The sequence below is a fragment of the Bombina bombina genome, chromosome 3 (genome assembly GCF_027579735.1).
Source record: "Bombina bombina isolate aBomBom1 chromosome 3, aBomBom1.pri, whole genome shotgun sequence".
In the NCBI taxonomy this organism is placed as follows: domain Eukaryota; kingdom Metazoa; phylum Chordata; class Amphibia; order Anura; family Bombinatoridae; genus Bombina; species Bombina bombina.
The window spans coordinates 593331983-593352960 of record NC_069501.1 but is presented as its reverse complement, the minus strand read 5'-3'; positions in this window follow the sequence as shown (position 1 = coordinate 593352960).

Sequence of the window (20978 nt, the reverse complement as noted above, 5' to 3'; positions counted from 1 at the left end):
CGCTTGATCTCCATTCCTTTGTGAGTGTAAACTTATTCCCTAAGAGACTGTGTGGCAGTGTAAAGTCCCAAGACAGGAAACAAAAGGAATCTTGTCACGTATGGTGGCCATACGGGGATAGCTGCAATAAGTATTTTCTCTGTTAATAAAATGGAGGACTTTCCTAAAGCAATACTGCACTCCACAGCCGTCCAACAAGAGACAAATGTGAAAACCACTTAGACTATTGCTGCCTTACAATAGTTGGTCCTGATCCAGGTGGAGGGGGGGTTGCTGCACTAACTAAGACTCAGGATAGCACAGAAGCTCTTATGCAACAGATGGTGACTGCACAAGCAGAAGCAAGTTAGCTAGTTTTGGCTGAGCAGAGGAAGGGCACTCTGACTGTACAACGGGAGCTCCAGTCTTTGTCAGAGAGACTTGAAGGAACTCCTGAGGCAATAACCCCAGGAGCCAAACGTGTGTGAGCAAGTCATTATCTACTAAAGATGGTGCCTGAGGATGACAGAGGTGTATTTATTGACTTTTGAATTTACTGTAGAGAGAGAGGGGTGGCCAACTGTCCAATGGGCCAGCCTCTTAGCCCCTTTCCTGACTGGGTTACCCCAAAAAGCATATGACCTGGATCCAGAATAGGCCAACAATTACCCTAAACTAAAGGCAGAGATTCTAGCACGGCTTGGAGTTACATTGGCAGTACGTGCCCAGAGATTCCATACTTGGACATTCTGTTCTGACACACCAGTGAGGTCTTAAATGTTTAACCTTATTCACCTCACTCGAAAATGTTTGCAACCAGAAAGCAACACACTAGCCGTATTGTTGAATTTTAGTAATGGCCAGAGTCTTGAGAAGTCTACCAATACCTCTTCGCAGCTGGGTGAGTCAATATGATCCCCATAGTGCTGAGGAACTGGTTGTCCTAGTAGAGAGGTATATTGCAGTTGGAGAATTGTCGATGCCAACTCATACTGAACAGCTCACCAACATGAGGACCCATGGATTCACTAAAGTTTGCAAGACTAGTAAAACCAAAAGAAACGGAGAAACCATGCACTGAATTCCAGGGTTCCAGAAATCATTACCAGTCTACGGACTTTGTTAAAGGGGCTAAGAATGGCCAGAACTCCTTGATAAAGTGTTTTAAATGTCACAAAGCTTAATTTTTCACATGAGTGTCCTCTACAGATAGAACCAATGCAGTGTAGTATGAGTAAAGAAGCAACTCATTGTCAACCCTTGCAGAATTCTCTAATACTGAGGGGTATCTAAATAGTCATCCCTGGTGTGCAGTCATGGTAAACAAAAGAAGGGTTAAAGCCTTTCTTGATTTAGGAAGTGTAGTAACTTTAGTCTTAGACTTATACCACACTACAAAATTGATTACACAAATAAATTGAAAGTTATTTGTGTTCAGAGTGATACCCGAGAATACCCCACAGCTGAAGTTGAGTTTGGAACCCATTTTGGGTCTATAAATTATAGTGTGGGTGTATTACCCAGATTACCACATGATGTTGTTATTGGAAGAGATTTTCCAAAGTTTGTTGATTTGTGGGCTCTGTTAGAAAAAGGAAAACAGTCCGGAAGAAAAATTGTTGAAAAGGAAGTTGTGTCTTGGAAGAACTTCCCATTCTTAGAGGTTGACATAGTGGCTACGGTTCTGTTCCCCATGACTACTCTTGGAGAGAATTTAAGTCCTGATGGAAACAACCCAGATGATAGTCCTGAAACTGAGTTGGTCCACCTACAGACTAGTCATGAGGATTTCAGAAAGTCCCAGTGGGAAGACCCCCACTCTAGCCCGAAGCTAGAAAGAATGTTTGAGTCACAAATGGAGTAGTACAGGAACCAGAAAGGGTACTTACTTTTCCACACTTTGAAGTGTCTAATAACCTACTATATCGAATTGACAAAAAAGGAGCAGATGTAATTAGGCAGTTACTTGTACCAAAGGTGTTTAAAAATACTATCTTAAATCTGTCTCATAGCCATTTACTAGGACACCTAAAAATCAAGAGAGAGAATCCTTAGGTTTTACTGGCCAGGAATAATGGCTGATATAACAAATTATTGCTACTCATGTCCCGAATGTCAGCACACAGCCCCTTTTAAGGTGTTTCGTAGTCCATTAATTCCACTGCCCATAATCAATGTTCCCTTTGACCGGATTGCTATGGATATAGTGGGGCCTTTACCAAAGTCAGCTAGAGAACGCCAGTATATATTAGTGGTCTTAGACTATGCTTCACGTTATCCAGAGGCTATACTTCTTCATAAGTCCTCTTCTAAATCCATAGCAAAAGAACTAATACATATATTTAGTCGTGTGGGAATCCCAAAAGAAATCCTTACTGATCAGGGAACCCCTTTTATGTCCCGAATCATGAAGGAGTTGTGTACACTCCTTAAAATAAAACGGTTAAAAACTTCTGTGTATCACCCCCAAACAGACGGCTTGGTGGAAAGATTTGTTAAGACCATGCTACATCATGCAATTGACACAGATGGAAAGAATTGGGATCACTTGCTCCCATATTTAATGTTTGCCATTAGGGAGGTTCCTCAATCCTCTACAGGTTTCTCCCCCTTCGAGCTGTTGTATGGGCGACACTCTAGGGGCTTACTCGGTATAGTTAAAGGGACAGTCTAGGCCAAAATAAACTTTCATGATTCAGATAGAGCATGTAATTTTAAACACTTTTCCAATTTACTTTTATCACCAATTTTTCTTTGTTCTCTTGGTATTCTTAGTTGAAAGCTTAACCTAGGAGGTTCATATGCTAATTTCTTAGAACTTGAAGCCCAACTCTTTCAGATTGCATTTTAACAGTTTTTCACCACTAGAGGGTGTTAGTTCACGTATTTCATATAGATAACACTGTGCTCGTGCACGAGAAGTTATCTGGGAGCAGGCACTGTTTGGCTAGACTGCAAGTCTGTCAAAAGAACTGAAATAAAGGGGCAGTTTGCAGAGGCTTAGATACAAGATAATCACAGATGTTAAAAGTATATTAATATACCTTTGTTGGTTATGCAAAACTGGGAAATGGGTAATAAAGGGATTATCTATCTTTTAAAACAATACAAATTCTGGTGTAGACTGTCCCTTTAAAGAAACCTGGGAACAGGAGACCACCCCCTACCGTAGTGTCATAGAGCACATTATTCAAATGCAGGATCACATAGTTGCCTTTAGGCCTATAGTAGTGGAACACATGAAAAGGCCCAGGAATCCCAGCAAAATACTTATTATCATAATGCCAGAGTCCGTGTTTTCCATCAGGGTGATAGAGTACTTGTCCTCATCCCTAATGTAGAAAATAAGTTTCTTGCCACCTGGCAAGGTCCATATGAAGTCATTGAGAGTGTGGGAGAGGTGAAGATAAGCCAGCCAGGTAGAAGAAAACCTAAACAAGTTTACCATGTCAATTTACTTAAACCCTAGAAGGATAGGGAGGCTGTGCTAGCATTAGAGGCAACAACACGCTCTACTGACATGTCCTCAGAAGTAAATGTGTCTGATGGCTTATCCCACCATCAGAGACAAGAGGTTAAAGATTTCTTAATAAGGAACAAAGATGTGTTTTCTAAAGTGCCTGGGAAAACAGATCTTATAAAACATGATATAATTACAGAAGCAGGGAAGATTGTGAATCTTAAGCCTTACAGGATTCCTAAAGCTCAACGGGAATCTATTAGCTCAGAGGTAAAAAAGATGCTTGGGGTGATCGAAGAGTCCCACAGCAACTGGAATTGCCGGTTTTGTAATGATTACAGAAAACTAAATGTAATTTCAAAATTCAACACCTATCTTATGCCAAGGGTCAATGAATTGATTGAGAAACTTGGAAGGGCTCGCTATATTTCTACTTTGGATTTGACAAAGGGGTATTGGCAGGTACTCCTCACAGAATGTGCAAAAGAGAAAACTGCCTTTTCAACCCCTGATGGGCTCTTCCAATACACAGTTTTGCCTTTTGGTTTGCATGGGGCCCCAGCTACATTTCAAAGACTAATGGATAAAGTCTTAAAACCCCATATTCACTATGCATCTGCTTATTTAGATGATGTGGTCATCCATAGTGAGGATTTGGAGTCCCATCTCCCAAAAGTCCAAGTTGTTCTTGATGCCATCAAGAGTTCTGGTCTTACTGCAAACCCAGCTAAATGTTTTATAGACATAGCAAGAGAGTGGATTCCCCAAATTAAGGGGTTTCCAAAAGTCTAGGCTTAATCAGCACAACCGTTAGTAATAACAACTCAAGAGACATAAGTGTCAAAAATATAAAAATATCCTTTAATAAATCACACAATTCACAGACATACCACATTCATGCATGGGATCCCAGTAATAAAAAGTCAATAGACTGAGAGCAAACTTCTGGTGCACCAGGGTGAACTAGATACGTATATATATTAACCAGTGGTATTAGATATTTGTAATCCACAAAAGAGATAGTTCCATATCTTTAAAGTCCCCAAAGTGCCGCTCTGCTGAACTAGCCAGACCAAACCCTCAACCCAAAAACAGTGATCGAATCACCTTTCAAAGCATACTTTTTCAAGCCGTGTGTGTTATTCACAGGTGCATCAATTGGTATTTCCTTCTTGACCACATTTGGTAAATAGTACTACCTGTGTTTGTAGTGCCAACGGCAGGATCTTCAATGCTTACATGGAGCGCGGTCTTACAGGGCTAGTCGGGATCCAATGCTGTGGAAACAAAAGAGAAAGGCTGCAAAGCACCGACGAGTCTGGACGCTCGTTTCACTCCTTCACATAGTGCAGCGTGGAGCTTCTTCCGGGTGCTGACGTCACCTAAATTAGAGTGTCCTTTTATTGGTGCATGGTATTTACCGGTCGTTGATTGATTTGTTGCTCTTCTTGTCAGTCATGCTTTAGTTATTTACAAAGTAGCAAGACTCATCCGATAAATGTAGCACTTCAAAACGTAATAAAATTATTTATTACAAAAAGAGACAAGATGGATGTATAGATTGAATACATTATCACCAAATGGACTTAATGAGAAGTTGGAATTTGCTTCCTTTTTGGTCTGAAACCCCCTCTGTTTGTACATCGACCAGTTAAATAATTTGGAATCTATCTGAATGTAGCTTTTATATATATCCTTTTTGAAAAAGCAGCACAAACGCTAAAGTAAATTGAGGATAGCTCTTTTTTCATGACTAAAAATTGTATATATACACGCACAAAGTTATACTATATGTAAGAAATAAAGCAAGATTTGAAAGAATTAAGAGAAACACTTATGAAATAAATAAAGATTAATGTTTTGTTTTTAATTATGGTTGTTTGTGTGTATTGTGAATGGCTGTATGAATGTTTGGCTTTTTTGCTTTTCCTTTATGGTATTAAGCTGGCTATACTTCACGTAAGAAATTGGACAAAAAATATTTGCAACAAACATTACGTTTTGAAGTGCTACATTTATCGGATGAGTCTTGCTACTTTGTAAATAACTAAAGCATGACTGACAAGAAGAGCAACAAATCAATCAACGACCGGTAAATACCATGCACCAATAAAAGGACACTCTAATTTAGGTGACGTCAGCACCCGGAAGAAGCTCCACGCTGCACTATGTGAAGGAGTGAAACGAGCGTCCAGACTCGTCGGTGCTTTGCAGCCTTTCTCTTTTGTTTCCACAGCATTGGATCCCGACTAGCCCCGACCTGCCCTGTAAGACCGCGCTCCATGTAAGCATTGAAGATCCTGCCGTATCTAGTTCACCCTGGTGCACCAGAAGTTTGCTCTCAGTCTATTGACTTTTTATTACTGGGATCCCATGCATGAATGTGGTATGTCTGTGAATTGTGTGATTTATTAAAGGATATTTTTATATTTTTGACACTTATGTCTCTTGAGTTGTTATTACTAATGGTTGCGCTGATTAAGCCTAGACTTTTGGAAACCCCTTAATTTGGGGAATCCACTCTCTTGCTATGTTTGTGAAAATATTATTTTCTAGGCAGCACCTGTTTCTTTTATAAAAAGTATTTGAGTGCAGCTACTCTGTTTTGTTTTGTATAAATGTTTTATAGGGTTGGAAGAAGCAACATTTTTAGGGTTCTCCATTGGAAGGGGTTTAGTGAAAACTCAAACTGCAAAGATAGATGCCATCCAGAACTGGCCAAGGCCAGTAACCAAAAAGCAAGTAAGAACCTTTTTTGGGATTTATAGGATACTATAGGAGGTTTGTTCCTGGATTTTCAACAATAGCAACCCCACTAACAGATCTCACTAAGGAAAGAAGTCCAGTTAAAGTTAAGTGGACTACAGAGACAGAGCAAGCCTTCCAGAAGCTAAAAAGAGTCCCTTTGCTCTACTCCTGTTCTGGTAGCACCGGATTTCTCTAAAGAGTTTTTAGTTCAAACAGATGCTTCAGATGTAGGCTTAGGGGCAGTCCTTTCCCAGGAACACCAAGGGGCAAAGCATCCTATCATTTATCTTAGCTGGAAGCTTCTACCACAAGAGCAGAATTACTCTATTGTGGAAAAGGAATGCCTTGCAATTAAGTGGGCATTAGAAACCCTTCAATACTACTTGCTTGGTAGAAACTTCCATCTGGTTACTGATCATGCTCCTTTAACCTGGATGTGCCAAAATAAAGAGAAAAATGCAAGGGTCACTAGGTGGTTCTTGAGTTTACAACCCTTTACTTTTACCGTTGAGCACAGAGCTGAGTCAAGCCATGGCAACGCGGATGGGTTGTCTAGAATGTACTCCATGATGTCTGTAGACGCTCTGCCCTCTAGGTCTGAGCTGGGGGGAGGGATATGTGACAGATCCAATGGTTTTGACATAGAAGGCAGGTATGTGAGGAAAAAGGTTCTGTCACAGTTTGGTTACTTTAGGTTCCAGTCCAGGATTTGCAGCTGATCAGTTTCTCAGACACTGCAGCAGTACACAGGTGTGCAATCATGGTCCATTACTTTGTGTGTGGAAACGTAAAAGACTGTGTGGCAGTGCAATATCCTTTAAATGCGAATGCAACAAAATTCAGTACACCTTTCATTACTGAGATTAAAATCCTTTTATTTCTTTAATATTTCATATGTCCACCCTTTTTTATTTTTGATGACAGACTTAATCCTCATTGGCTGGGAGGATACAAGTGTTGCACACATTTCTGGAGAGAGGTTCTTCCATCAGAGACTATTCTTTTCAGGTGCTGGAGGGGTTGTGTTGCTCTATCATTCTCTTTAAAATACTCCAAAGTTATTCATTGGGATTCAAGTCAGGTAACATACTTGGCCAGGTCATATTTTTCATGATTTTTGCAGTGTGCTTTGGATTATCTTGCTGGAATGTTCCCCTTTTAGGAAGCTTCTGGAGACTGGAAAGTCATCTATTCAGCCAGTATTTTTGGTATCCATAGGCATTCATGGTGCCATCTATAAATGCCATCTTCCCAACACACTCTCACTTTCATGCTTCACTGTTGGGACTATGCATTCAATGTGGTAGTCCTGGCCAGGTTCACACTTCTTGTTCTTACAACAGTTGCAGTTCCTCTTTCTAGATGGCCAAGATTAGATTCAATAGGAGAAAATACACAAAAAGGGTCTTAATACTGCACTAATTGGTTGACTTTCAGAACAAAGTAATCAAAGCACAGTAGTCAAGAGTAGTAAATGTGCAAAGTTTGTAGTCTGGGTATGTTGGCAGCTTCTTAGCTAGGTAAAGATCTCTTACCTATAAAATAATTAAGCAGAAATTAAGCAGAAAACCAAATGCCCACTGATGACTCGATCTGGGCTGAATCTATGCTCTCTGCTGAATAGCACTTACAGTCTGGTGAATCCAATTAGTGAGTCTTTTGTAACTAGTGAAGCCTTTAATGCAGCCCAGATTGTGATGTCATCAGTTGGCAGCCATTTCAAAGTGGCCAGAAACAAGTCAGCTTAATCTAAAGTAAGACTTTATGATGACTAAGGTGTAGACTGTGCCTTTAAGAAACAATTAAACAAATACACACACAATGCAAGCTCACAAGCGGTAGCTTCAGATTGGAAAAATATTGGCTAACTGTCCTGCTATTGACACACGATTTCCTCTGTAGGTAAACACATTCCCAGATATACACAGGAAACTGAATTAGTTCCATACAAGTTAATAATTAAAAGGTCTAAAATCTTTAACACGTGTCTACTATAGAGTTGAGAAAAGCATGGATATTCTTAAACTCCCCAATAAATATTTTAAATTGTGCTGGATGGGGGGATACCAATCAATTTTCAGCCCCTCTGAAAACTCTAGCAAGTGTTGTGTGTGATAAAGAAGCTTTTGCGTTTTGGTAACCGTGTAAATGCTTTGATTTTTGCCAACAAATATATGACCTGAAATGGATGTGTATTCAGAGTATAATTATACCTGTATACCTTATGTTTTTGTTTGACACAGATAATCTGGTACTATTACTCTAGATATGTATGTGTTCTCTTTAATGTTATACAATTTTAAATGTAATATTTTACCCTGTACCCTCCACATATAATTTATTAGCACCTCTGGCTAATTTAAAAATTCCATGCATCTCCAAGTCTTTAGGAGTTTAAAAAATAAATAAATAAATATATATATATATATATATATATATATATATATATATATATATATATACCTGGTAAAATGAATGCAGCCATCACTTGTTTAATTAAATGTCTGAATATTCTTATAGGAGATGCAAGTACTTTCAGAGACTGAAAAGGAAAGGTGAGAAAATTAAAACTTACATTCTTGCTTCAAGGAGAAATTTGAATTTATTATTTATTTCATGCAATTGGCAAGAGTCCATGAGCTAGTGACCTATGGGATATACAATCCTACCAGGAGGGGCAAAGTTTCCCAAACCTCAAAATGCCTATAAATACACCCCTCACCACACCCACAATTCAGTTTTACAAACTTTGCCTCCTATGGAGGTAGTGAAGTAAGTATGTGCTTAGATTCTACGTTGATATGCGCTTCTCAGCATTTTGAAGCACGATTCCTCTCAGAGTACAGCGAATGTCAGAGGGTTGTGAAGGGAGCATCACCTATTGAATGCAATGGTTTTCCTCACAGGAGATCTATTTCATAGGTTCTCTATTTCATAGCATATTTAGGAAAATATTTTTTCTTACCTGGGGTATAGTCTTTTTTCTATTGATTGTTTTCTCTTTAAATTTTGCAGGCAAAATTAGGCTCGCGAGGGCGCAAAACACCGAAGTTTATTGCGTCATTCTTGGTGCGAGAATTTTTTTTGGTGCAAAGTTACGTCCGCTGACGCAAATTCGTCATTTCCAGCATCTTAGTTGACGCCAAGTTCCTTGCACAAGGTTGCGTCGTCAATGTCACACGAGTGTGTCATTTCCGGATGTTGTTAACGCCAAAAAAATTTCAGTTACGTTGTGCGACATACTTGGCGCCAAATCATTTCATTATTTAAAACCCCATTCCTATGTGCCTCTTGCCTTTTTCTATGTTAGAGGGCTATGCTGATTGCATTTTTTTCCCATTCCTGAAACTGCCATATAAGGAAATTGATAATTTTGCTTTATATGTTGTTTTTTCTCTTACATTTGCAAGATGTCTCAATCTGATCCTGTCTCAGAAACCACTGTTGGAACCCTGCTGCCTGATAACAGTTCTACCAAAGCTAAGTGCATTTGTTGTAAATTTGTGGAGATTATATCTCCAGCTGTGGTATGTAATAGTTGTCATGATAAGCTTTTACATGCAGAGAATGTGTCAATCAGTAATAGTACTATGCCTGTTGTTCCTTCAACATCTAATGTACAAGATATACCTGTGAATATAAAAGATTGTATTGCTGATGCGATTCAGAAGGCTTTGTCTGCCATCTCGCCTTCTAATAAACGTAAAAGGTCTTTTAAAACTTCTCATAAAGTTGATGAAATTTCTAATGACCGACAACATACTGAATTATCCTCATCTGACGAGGATCTATCTGATTCAGAAGATCCTTCCTCAGATATTGACACTGACAAATCTACTTATTTATTTAAAATGGAGTATATTCGCTCCTTATTAAAAGAAGTGTTGATTATATTGGATATTGAGGAGACTAGTCCTCTTGATATTAAAACTAGTAAGCGTTTAAATTCTGTTTATAAACCTGCTGTGGTTACTCCAGAGGTTTTTCCAGTTCCTGATGCTATTTCTGATATGATTTCTAAGGAATGGAATAGGCCTGGTACTTCTTTTATTCCTTCTTCAAGGTTTAAAAAATTGTATCCTTTGCCAGCAGTTAGATTGGAGTTTTGGGAAAAGATCCCCAAAGTTGATGGGGCTATTTCTACTCTTGCTAAATGTACTACTATTCCTATGGGAGAGAGTACTTCTTTTAAAGACCCTTTAGATAGGAAACTTGAATCTTATCTACGGAAAGCTTATTTATATTCTGGTCATCTCCTCAGGTCTGCCATTTTTATGGCTGATGTTGCAGCTGCATCAACTTTTTGGTTGGAAAGTTTAGCGCAACAGGAAACGGATCCTGATTTGTCTAGCATTGTTCGCTTGCTTCAACATGCTAATCATTTTATTTGTGATGCCATTTTTGATATCATCAACATTGATGTTAAATCTATGTCTTTAGCTATTTTAGCTAGAAGAGCTTTGTGGCTTAAATATTGGAATGCTGAAATGGTATCTAAGTCTAGATTACTATCTCTTTCTTTCCAAGGTAATAAGTTATTTGGTTCTCAGTTGGATTCGATTATTTCAACTGTCACTGGGGGGAAAGGAGTTTTTTTGCCTCAGGATAAAAGACCTAAAGGTAAATCTAAAGCTTTTAACCGCTTTCGTTCCTTTCGACAAAATAAGGAACAGAAACCTAATCCTTCCCCCAAAGAATCTGGATCCAATTGGAAACCTTCTTCAAATTGGAGTAAATCCAAACCATTTAAGAAACCAAAGCCAGCCCCCAAGTCTGCATGAAGGTGCGGCCCTCATTCCAATTTAGCTGGTAGGGGGCAGATTAAGATTCTTCCAAAACATTTGGGCAGATTCTGTCCAAAATCATTGGATTCATAATATTGTTTCTCAAGGGTACCGAATAGGATTCAGAGTAAGACCTCCTCTGAGAAGGTTTTTTCTCTCACGCATCCCAGTAAATCCAGTAAAGGCTTAAGCTTTTCTGAAGTGTGTTTCAGACCTGGAGCTTTCAGGGGTAATCATACCAGTTCCGTTTCAGGAACAGGGTCTGGGGTTTTATTCAAATCTATTCATTGTCCCAAAGAAAGAAAATTCTTTCAGGCCAGTTCTGGATCTGAAATTTTTGAATCGTTATGTAAGAGTGCCAACTTTCAAAATGGTGATTATAAGGACTATTCTGCCTTTTGTTCAGCAAGGACATTATATGTCCACAATAGACTTACAGGATGCTTATCTTCATATTCCGATTCATCCAGACCATTATCAGTTTCTGAGATTCTCTTTTCTAAACAGGCATTACCAATTTGTCGCTCATCCGTTTGGCCTAGCGACAGCTCCACAAATCTTTTCGAAGGTTCTCAGTGCCCTACTCTCTGTAATCAGAGAACGGGGTATTGCGGTATTTCCTTATTTGGACGATATCTTGGTACTAGCTCAGTCTTTACATTCTGCAGAATCTCACATGAATCAACTAGTGTTGTTTCTTCAAAGACATGGTTGGATGATCAATTTACCAAAAAGTTATTTGATTCCTCAGACAAGGGTCACTGTTTTAGGTTTCCAGATATATTCAGTGTCCATGACTCTGTCTCTAACAGACAAGAGACAATTAAAATTGGTTTCAGCTTGTGGGAACATTCAGTCCCAGTCATTCCCTTCAGTGTCTATGTGCATGGAAGTTTTAGGCCTCATAACTGCAGCATCGGACGCAATCCCCTTTGCTCGTTTTCATATGAGACCTCTCCAGCTTTGTGTGCTGAACCAATGGCGCAGGGATTATACAAAGATATCACAATTAATATCTTTAAATACCAATATTCAACTCTCTCTGACTTGGTGGTTAGATCACCATCGTATAGTTCAAGGGGCCTCTTTTGTTCGTCCAACCTGGACTGTGATCACAACAGATGCAAGTCTTTCAGGTTGGGGAGCTGTCTGGGGATCTCTGACAGCCCAAGGGGTTTCGAAACCTCAACAGGCGAGGTTACCAATCAATATTTTAGAACTCTGTGCTATCTTCAGGGCTCTTCAGGTGTGGCCTCTGTTGAAGAGTCGTTCATTTGTTTTCAGATAGACAATATCACAACTGTGGCATATGTCAATCATCAGGGTGGGACTCGCAGTCCCCAAGCCATGAAAGAAGTATCTTGGATACTTGCTTGGGCTGAATCCAGCTCCTGTCTAATTTCTGCGGTTCATATCCCAGGTATAGACAATTGGGAAGCGGATTATCTCAGCCGTCAGACTTTACATATAGGGGAGTGGTCGCTCCATCCAGATGTGTTTACTCAGATTGTTCAGATGTGGGGTCTTCCAGAAATAGATCTGATGACTTCCCATCTAAACAAGAAACTTCCCAGGTACCTGTCCAGGTCCAGAGATCCTCAGGCGAAAGCAGTGGATGCGTTAGCAGTTGCTTGGTGTTACCAACCTGCTAATATCTTCCCGCCACTAGTTCTTCTTCCAAAATTGATTTCCAAAATCATCATGGAACAGTTGTTTGTGTTGCTGGTAGCTCCAGCATGGCCTCACAAGTTTTGGTATGCGGATCTTGTTCGGATGTCCAGCTGCCAACCTTGGCCATTTCCATTAAGGCTTCTGTCGCAAGGTCCGTTTTTCCATCAGGATCTCAAATCATTAAATTTGAAGGTATGGAAATTGAACGCCTAGTGCTTAGTCATAGAGGTTTCTCTGACTCAGTGATTAATACTATGTTACAGGCTCGTAAATCTGTTTCTAGGAAGATTTATTATCGAGTTTGGAAGACTTATATTTCATGGTGTTCTTCTCATAAATTCTCCTGGCCTTCTTTTAGAATTCCTAGAATGTTACAGTTTCTTCAGGATGGTTTGGATAATGGTTTGTCTGCAAGTTCCTTAAAGGGACAAATCTCTGCTCTTTCTGTTTTATTTCACAGAAAGATTGCTAAGCTTCCTGATATTCACTGTTTTGTACAGGCTTTGGTCCGTATCAAGCCTGTCATTAAATCAATTTCTCCTCCTTGGAGTTTTATTTTGGTTTTGAAGGCATTACAGGCTCCTCCTTTTGAGCCTATGCATTCTTTGGACATTAAACTACTTTCTTGGAAAGTGTTGTTCCTTTTGGCCATCTCTTCTGCTAGAAGAGTTTCTGAATTATCTGCTCTTTCTTGTGAATCTCCTTTTCTGGTTTTCCATCAGGATAAGGCAGTTTTGCAGACTTCATTTAAATTCTTACCTAAGGTTGTGAATTCTAACAACATTAATAGAGAAATTGTTGTCGCTTCTTTGTGTCCTAATCCTAAGAATTTGTTGGAGAAATCCTTGCATTCTTTGGATGTGGTAAGAGCTTTGAAATATTATGTTGAAGCTACTAAAGATTTCAGGAAGACTTCTAGTCTATTTGTGTTATAACCATAAAAAGGTTTGTAGCTCTTTTGCAAAATCTCCCCTAAATGTGGAGTCTCAGTTTTAGGGAAAGATATGCAGTGAGCGTTTTTATTTTGAAATTGATAAATGCCCCAAATATAGAGTAACCTTAGAAATATCTCAGGCTAGTAATATAATGATTGTGGATAGTTCCCAGAATAAATGAACAAGTAATTCAGTGAACAAAGTGACTCTAGCTTGGAAAACAAACAGTCCCGCATACATCCATCTTCACACACTCACACAGGCAATTGTATTATTTACAAGTATTTACATTTAGAATCCGGTTACTTGAATAAGCAAAGTGTAAGCGGTGAAACTGAAGCGTTCCGGTATATAGGAGTATGGAGTTTATATCGCTTACCGGAGCTTCCAGCTGGAGATAGAGAGTGACTTCCGTGCGCTCATACACAGCGTCTGTAGCGTGTGGAGCGGAACGCTGTGTGAGTGTGACTTCCGGGTATAGCGTAGGAGCGATCAGCTGGAGCAGGCTGAGCAGGAGAGTAGGGAGACACGGCGGCTGATCCGATATGAGAGCAGAGGCAGTGAAAAGGATTCCCAAACGAAGGTAATTCCTGGGAAGGAATTATTTAGAGATATGACCTGAAGATTATGGAGAGAGGTATAGAGCTTCCGAAATAAGTGTACTCTAAGGAATCAACACCAATAATCAGGCAGTGATAAGGTGTCAATAGGTGGTTTATATAGAGAGAGGAAGTAGGTGGGAGGGATATACCTTAAAGGTATATCACAATTTGTTATCTTTTCTGGTTTTAGGAAAGGTCAGAAGGCTTCTGCCATTTCCTTGGCATCTTGGTTAAAGATTTTGATTCATCAGGCTTATTTAGAGTCGGATCAGGCCCCGCCTCAGAGAATTACAGCTCATTCTACTAGATCAGTCTCCACGTTGTGGGCTTTTAAGAATGAAGCTTCAGTTGAACAGATTTGCAAAGCAGCAACTTGGTCTTCTTTGCATACATTTACTAAATTCTACAGTTTTTATGTATTTGCTTCTTCAGAAGCAGTTTTTGGTAGAAAAGTTCTTCAGGCAGCTGTTTCAGTTTGATTCCTCTGCTTATGTTTTAAGTTTTTTTCTTTCATTTATGAGAATTTTTTTTTTAAATGTACACTTACACTACTATTAAACAAGATATGAGTGGTGCCACTGGGCAGGTGGGCACAGTATACGCTGTGAGCCTGACACAAAAAAGCAGACTGATGTTTCACAGTCCAAAAAGTTTTTTTTTAAATGTACACTTACACTACTATTAAACAAGATATGAGTGGTGGCACTGGGCAAGTGGGCACAGTATACGCTGTGAGCCTGACACAAAAAAGCAGACTGATGTTTCACAGTCCAAAAAGTTTTTTTTTTTAAATGTACACTTACAATACTATTAAACAAGATATGAGTGGTGCCAAGTGGTTGTGGATTTAATTTTCTCAGCGGAAAATGACTGTTATTATTTTATCCCTCCCTCTCTAGTGACTCCTCTAGTGACTCTTGTGTGGAGTTCCACATCTTGGGTATTTCTATCCCATACGTCACTAGCTCATGGACTCTTGCTAATTACATGAAAGAAAACATAATTTATGTACGAACTTACCTGATAAATTAATTTCTTTCATACTGGCAAGAGTCCATGAGATCCACCATAATGGTGGTTATGATTTTTTTGTATAAAGCACAATTATTTCCAAATTCCTTTGTTGATGCTTTTTACTCCTTTCTTTTTTCACCCCACTACTTGGCTATTCTTTTAACTGACTTGTGGGTGTGGTGAGGGGTGTATTTATATGCATTTTGAGGTTTGGGAAACTTTGTACCTCCTGGTAGAATTGTATATCCCATACGTCACTAGCTCATGGACTCTTGCCAATATGAAAGAAATTAATTTATCAGGTAAGTTCTTACATAAATTATGTTTTTTCAAGGTCTCTCTAATAAAGACTATAGATATTTGTTTTGAAATCATTAAGAAAGAAATAGTATCAATAATGTGACTATGGTAAAAGCATTTGAAAGCTGACGTTGGTTCCAAAAATAATTTATGTAATCTGCCTTTTAAACATGATGTGCTATCTGGAAACAATTTAAAACCTTTGATTGCTAAAAGATCTAGATGTAAAATCCTGTTTCTTCCTCAAAATTGTATGCCCAAAAGTTACAGACCTCAGTATAGCATTTATAGCGTACACTATCCTATTTAATGCTTAAAGTCTTAAATTTTCATGCATATACATGGAAAAACTTTACTCAAACAGTTAAGGCAGAGGGAAAGGTGATATCTAATTATTCAAATCAACAAGAGGCTTTATCTATGCAATCATCCCCAGTAGAAAGGATGAATCCCTTGCAGCATCAATATAAGCTGGATTAAAAAAAACAACAACAAAAAACATGGTCAATTGAGGAACTTTCAAAATATGACTGTAGAAAATGGTTTAACTCAATCTTTTATGTATTAATCACTGAGTCAGAGAAACCTCTATGACTTAGAACTAAGCGTTCAATTTCCATACCTTCAAATTTAATGATTTGAGATCCTGATGGAAAAACGGACCTTGAGATAGTAGGTCTGGCCGTAACGGAAGTGGCCAAGGCGGGCAACTGGACATCCAAACCAGATCCGCATACCAAAACCTGTGTGGCCATGCTGGTGCCACCAGCAACACAAATGATTGTTCCATGATGATTTTGGAAATCACTCTTGGAAGGAGAACTAGAGGCGGGAAGATGTAAGCAGGATGATAACACCAAGGAAGTGTCAGCGCATCCACTGCTTCCGCCTGAACATCCCTGGACCTGGACAGGTATCTGGGAAGTTTCTTGTTTAGATGAGAGGCCATGAGATCTATCTCTGGAAGACCCCACATCTGAACAATCTGAGAAAACACATCTGGATGGAGAGACCACTCCCCTGGATGTAAAGTCTGGCCGCTGAGATAATCCGCTTCCCAATTGTCTATACCTGGGATATGCACCACAGAGATTAGACAGGAGCTGGATTCCGCCCAAACAAGTATTCAAGATACTTCTTTCATTGCTTTGGGACAGTGAGTCCCACCCTGATGATTGACATATGCCACTGTTGTGATATTGTCTGTCTGAAAACAAATGAACGGTTCTCTCTTCAACAGAGGCCAAAACTGAAGAGCTCTGAGAATTGCACGGAGTTCTAAAATATTTATTGGTAATCTCGCCTCTCGAGATTTCCAAACCCCTTGTGCTGTCAGAGATTCCCAAACAGCTCCCCAACCTGAGAGACTCGCATCTGTTGTGATCACAGTCCAGGTTGGCTGAACAAAAGAAGCCCCTTGAACTAAACGATGGTGATCTATCCACCATGTCAGAGAGTGTCGTACATTGGGATTTAAAGATATTAATTGTGATATCTTTGTATAATCCCTGCACCATTGATTCAGCATACAAAGCTGAAGAGGTCTCATGTGAAAACGAGCAAAGGGGATCGCGTTCGATGCTGCAGTCATGAGACCTAAAACTTCCATGCACATAGCCACTGAAGGGAATGACTGAGACTGAAGGTGCCGGCAGGCTGCAACCAATTTTAAATGTCTCTTGTCTGTTAGAGACAGAGTCATGGACACTGAATCTATCTGGAAGCCTAAAAAGGTGACCCTTGTCTGAGGAATCAAGAAACTCTTTGGTAAATTGATCCTCCAACCATGTTTCCGAAGAAACAACACTAGTTTATTCATGTGAGATTCTGCAGAACGTAAAGACTGAGCTAGTACCAAGATATTGTCCAAATAAGGAAACACCGCAATACCCTGTTCTCTGATTACAGAGAGTAGGGCACCCAGAACCTTTGAAAAGATTCTTGGAGCTGTTGCTAGGCCAAATCGAAGAGCAACAAATTGGTAATGCTTGTCTAGAAAAGAGAATCTCAGAAACTGATAATGTTCTAGATGAATCGGAATATGAAGGTATGCATCCTGCAAGTCTATTGTGGACATATAATGTCCTTGCTGAACAAAAGGAAGAATAGTCCTTATAGTCACCATCTTGAAAGTTGGTACTCTTACATAACGATTCAAAATTTTCAGATCAAGAACCAGTCTGAATAAATTTTCCTTCTTTGGGACAATGAATAGATTTGAATAAAACCCCAAACCTTGTTCCAGAAGAGGAACTGGCATGATTACCCCTGAAGACTCCAGGTCTGAAACACACTTCAGGAAAGCCTGAGCTTTTACTGGATTTACTGGGATACGTGAGAGAAAAAAATCTTCTCACAGGAGGTCTTACTCTGAATCCTATTCGATACCCTTGAGAGACAATGCTCTGAATTCATTGATTTTGAACAGATTTTATCCAAATATCCTTGAAAAACCTTAATCTGCCCCCTACCAGCTGAGCTGGAATGAGGGCCGCACCTTCATGCGGACTTAGGGGCTGACTTTGGTTTCCTAAAAGGCTTGGATTTATCCCAATTTGAGGAAGGCTTCCAATTGGAGGCAGATTCCTTGGGGGAAGGATTGAGTTTTTGTTCCTTATTCTGACGAAAGGAACGAAAACGGTTAGAAGCCTTAGATTTACCCTTAGGTTTTTTATCCTGAGGCAGAAAAACTCTCTTTCCCCCAGTAACAGTTGCAATAATAGAATCCAACTGGGAACCAAATAAATTATTACCTTGGAAAGAAAGAGATAGTAATCTAGATTTAGATGTCATATCAGCATTCCAGGATTTAAGCCACAAAGCTCTTCTAGCTAAAATAGCTAAAGACATGGATCTAACATCAATTTTGATAATATAAAAAATAGCATCACAAATAAAATGATTAGCATATTGCAGTAAGCGAATAATGCTGGATAAGTCAGAATCCAATTCCTGTTGCGCTAAATTCTCCAACCAGAAAGTTGATGCAGCCGCAACATCAGCCAAAGAAATTGCAGGTCTGAGAAGATGACCTGAATATAAATAGGCCTTCTATAGATAAGATTCAAGCTTCCTATCTAAAGGATCCTTAAAGGAAGTACTATCTTCCATAGGAATAGTGATACATTTAGCAAGAGTAGAAATAGACCCATCAACTTTGGGGATCTTTTCCCAAAACTCTATAGAATTTGCTGGTAAAGGATACAATTTTTTAAACCTTGAAGAAGGAATAAAATAAGTACCTGGCTTATTCCATTCCTTAGAAATCATATCAGAAATAGCCTCAGGAATAGGAAAAACCCCTGGAGAAACCACAGGAGGTTTAAAAACAGCATTTAAACGTTTATTAGACTGAACGTCAAGAGGACTGGTTACCGCAATATCCAAAGTAATTAACACTTCTTTTAATAAAGAACGCATATACTCAATTTTAAATAAATAAGTAGATTTGTCAGTGTCAATGTCTGAGGAAGGATCTTCTGAATCAGATAGATCCTCATCAGAAGAGGATAAATTATTATGTTGTTGGTCATTTGAAATTTCATCAACTAAATGAGAAGTTTTAAAAGACCTTTTACGTTTATTTGAAGGTGGAAATGCAGACAAAGCCTTCAGAATAGAATCAGAAACAAATTCTTTAAAATTTACAGGTATATCATGCACATTAGAAGTTGAAGGAACTGCAACTGGCATTGTACTATTACTAATGGATACACTATCTGCATGTAAAAGTTTATCATGACAACTATTACAAATGACATTCGGCAAGATCATTTCTACAATTTTACAACACATGCACTTAGCTTTGGTTGAACCGATGTCAAGCAGCAATGTTCCAGTAGAAACTTCTGAGGCAGGATCAGGTTGAGACATTTTGCAAAATGTAAGATAAAAAACAACATATAAAGCAAAATTATCTATTTCCTTATATGACAGTTTCAGGAATGGGAAAAAATGCAAATAGCATAGCATTCTGATAGAAAAAAACAAGAGGCAAACATCAATGGGGTATTGAAATAATAAAAAATAACCAGAAATGACACACTCGCATCACTAATGACGCAACAGTGTGAAAGGTCTCGGCGTCATGTATGACGCCGGAAGTGACGAACTTGCGTCATAGACATACTTTTTCGCGCCAAAAAAAATTTCTCGCCAAGAATGACGCAATAAAGTTTAGCATTTGTCGCACCCGCGGGCCTAATACCGCCCGCAATTTGTAAGAAGTAGTCAATTGAAAAAAAAGACTAAACCCCAGGTAAGAAATAAATTTCATATTTAAAAGATGTTTATATTCCCCAAATATGAAACTGACAGTCTGCAGAAGGAAATACATGAACCTGACTCATGGCAAATATAAGTACAATACATATATTTAGAACTTTATATAAATGCATAAAAAGCCAAACCATAGCTGAGGTGTCTTAAGAAATAAAAAACATACTTACCAAAAGACACCCATCCACATATAGCAGATAGTCAATCCAGTACTAAAACAGTTATTAGTAGAGGTAATGGTAAATTGAGAGTATATCGTCGATCTGAAAAGGGAGGTAGGAGATGAATCTCTACGACCGATAACAGAGAACCTATGAAATAGACCCCTGTTAGGGAAATCATCGTACTCAATAAGTGATACTCCCTTCACGTCCCTCTGACATTCGCTGTACTCTGAGAGGAATCGGGCTTCAACAATGCTGAGAAGCGCATATCAACGTAGAAATCTTAGCACAAACTTACTTCACCACCTCCATAGGAGGCAAAGTTTGTAAAACTGAATTGTGGGTGTGGTGAGGGGTGTATTTATAGGCATTTTGAGGTTTGGGAAACTTTGCCCCCCCTGGTAGGATTGTTTATCCCATATGTCACTAGCTCATGGACTCTTGCCAATTACATGAAAGAAAGAGGGTATTTTTCACAGTTAAAAATGTCATTGTGATAGCTAATGATAAAAGTTGTCTTCCCAAATGAATTCCTCAGTTCTCAATCATGCATACTTGCATATTCCAATTTATGCAACACTTCAGCATTCCTTTAATTCAACATAAGACAAACTATCCATTTTGGAGGCTCACTACAGTAGTATTTCTTGAATGTTTTTTAAGTCCCTCCCACAGCAACATGTAAATTATTATTAGTTAAAAAAAATGAGGTAAGAATGCATAACTCACAATGTAAAACTGTAAAAAAACACACACACAACTCTCATATAGGCCCCGATGATCAAAAGTGCGACGAGGCAGCAAAATATTAAAAGGCATACACTGCTATGTTGAGCAATCTTTTCGGAGAATATTCCAAGCTACCGACATGGCGGCATCGCAAAGAGGCATTTACTATACATGCTATTGGTTGGCAATGCTGCTTAGACAACACCCAGCATCGCTGACAATATTTGGAATGTATAGTAAACGATGCTTTAAAATTATTGCTGTCTGCCTAATCGCTAATCCTAATACCCCTAAACCGAAGTACCCCACGATCA